Below are 2,500 nucleotides of genomic sequence, written 5' to 3'. Positions count from 1 at the left end.
GCGTGTGAACTACGTTGTCCCATGTGCCGGCTCTCGACTCCTAAGATGTCCCATGTAAATGCCCTTCGTGGGAAAGAATGTCCCGTGCAACGTCCCTTGATGATCCCCATAAGGTGTCCCATGTGCGTCCCATGATGTCCCATGCGCGTCCCGTGCCGTCCGAGCCTCACCAAGGCCGTCCCATGCGCGTCCCGTGCCGTCCGAGCCTCACCAAGGCCGTCCCATGCGCGTCTCGTGCCGTCCCGAGCTGTGCCGAGGCCGTCCCGTGCTGTCCCATGCCGTCCCGAGCCTCGCCAAGGCCGTCCCGTGCCGTCCGAGCTGTGCCGAGGCCGTCCCGTGCCGTCCCGTGCCGTCCCGTGCTGTCCCATGCCGTCCCGAGCCTCGCCAAGGCCGTCCCATGCGCGTCCCGTGCCGTCCGAGCTGTGCCGAGGCCGTCCCGTGCTGTCCCATGCCGTCCCGAGCCTCGCCAAGGCCGTCCCATGCGCGTCCCGTGCCGTCCGAGCCTCACAAAGGCCGTCCCAGGCCGTCCCGTGCCGTCCCATGCGCGTCCCGTGCCGTCCGAGCCTCACCAGGGCCGTGACATGCCGTCCCGAGCCTGACCAAGGCCGTCCCGAGCCTCACCAAGGCCGTCCATGCGCGTCCCGAGCTGTCCCATGCCGTCCCGAGCCTTAGCAAGGCCGTCCCATTCGCGTCCCGTGCTGTCCCATGCCGTCCCGAGCCTTAGCAAGGCCGTCCCATTCGCGTCCCGTGCCGTCCCATGCGCGTCCCGTGCTGTCCCGTGCCGTCCCGAGCCTGACCAATGCTGTCCCGTGCGCGTCCCATTCTTTTGGCTCGGCTGGCCCGTGCATTCTATGGGGTCGTGGGACATTTCGAAATCCACCCGGGCCATTTCGACTCTCTCTTCATTAATACTATTGAGGTATTATTTATGAATTATTGGAGAAAAGAAACGGAAGAAAATATTTTTTTTTCTATTTTTTATGAATTTTCCGGTGTTTATTCACTTAAAAATTCATAGAAAAATAAATATTTATCGGAATCGCTATTATAATATATCAAAAAAATCCTTGCGAAAAGACCTTTCCAACGAGTATAAGTTTGCTGGATTCCGACGAGTAACGAAGGAGTAAAGGCCCAGTATGCTTGGTTAAAAAATTGATGTTTCCTTGTGAAAATAGGAAAAACAATAACTTTGCACTATAAGGGGGAGGGTTGAGCTCCTTCCCCAGAGCGTGCACAGCACTTGTGCTGGCACGTTCCCTAGTGCTCGCCAAGCACCATAGGGCATCCAAAGGGCAAAGCTCGGCCTACTACATGATGGGAAGCTTCTAATATGTCGGAATACGAAGAGATTTCGTGCGACCCGAAGCTCGGCTCGGGCGTCCCGGCCTGTGCCGAGCTGTGCCGAGCGCGTCCCAGGCCGTCCCGAGCCAAGTCTCGGGCGTCCCAGGCCGTCCCGAGCCAAGTCTCGGGCGTCCCAGGCCGGCCCGAGCAAAGTCTCGGACGTCCCAGGCCGTCCCGAGCTGTGTCGAGGCCGTCCCAGGGCGTCCCGAGCTGGAGCGAGGGCGTCCCAGGCCGTCCCGAGCCAAGTCTCGGGCGTCCCAGGCCGTCCCGAGCAAAGTCTCGGACGTCCCAGGGCGTCCCAGGCCGTCCCGAGCAAAGTCTCGGACGTCCCAGGCCGTCCCGAGCAAAGTCTCGGGCGTCCCAGGCCGTCCCGAGCTGTGCCGAGGCCGTCCCAGGCCGTCCCGAGCTGTGGCAAGGGCGTCCCAGGCCGTCCCGAGCAAAGTCTCGGGCGTCCCATGCCGTCCCGAGCTGTGGCAAGGGCGTCCCAGGCCGTCCCGAGCTGTGCCGAGGCCGTCCCGAGCTATGGCGAGGGCGTCCCAGGCCGTCCCGAGCCAAGTCTCGGGCGTACCTGGCCGTCCCGAGCTGTAGCGAGGGCGTCCCATGCCGTCCCGGGATGTCCCATGCGCGTCCCGTGCCGGCCCGAGCAACAGCTCGGGCGTCCCGTGCCTCGGCCCTTCCAAGTGGTGCTTCGTCGGACATCTCGATATCCACTCGAGCATTTTCGACCATTCTCCATATGTGGGTGTGTGGGTATTTATCAGGAATATTGGAGAAAGAATCGGGAAAAAAATATTTTTTTTCTATTTTTTTTGAATTTTTAATTGTTTATTCACTTAAAAATTCATAAAAAAATAAATATTTATCGGAATCGCTATTATTATATATCAAAAGAATCCTTGTGAAAAGACCTTTCCAACGAATGCAAGTTTGTTGGATTTGGACGAGTAACGAAGGAGCAAAGGCCGAGTATGCTTGGTTAAAAATTTGATGTTTCCTTGTGAAAATAGGGAAAACAATAACTTTGCACTATATAGGGGAGGGGTGAGCTCCCTCCCCAGGCCGTGCACAGCCCTTGGGCTGGCAGGTGCCTTGGCCCTTGGGATGCAACATAAGGCATCCCAAGGGCAAAGCTCGGCACGGGGGTGGATGGGAAGCT

The sequence above is a fragment of the Eschscholzia californica genome, unplaced genomic scaffold (assembly GCF_041429995.1).
Source record: "Eschscholzia californica isolate CP2 unplaced genomic scaffold, dmEscCali1.0.p SCAF_8, whole genome shotgun sequence".
In the NCBI taxonomy this organism is placed as follows: Eukaryota; Viridiplantae; Streptophyta; class Magnoliopsida; order Ranunculales; family Papaveraceae; genus Eschscholzia; species Eschscholzia californica.
This window is presented reverse-complemented; position numbering follows the sequence as displayed.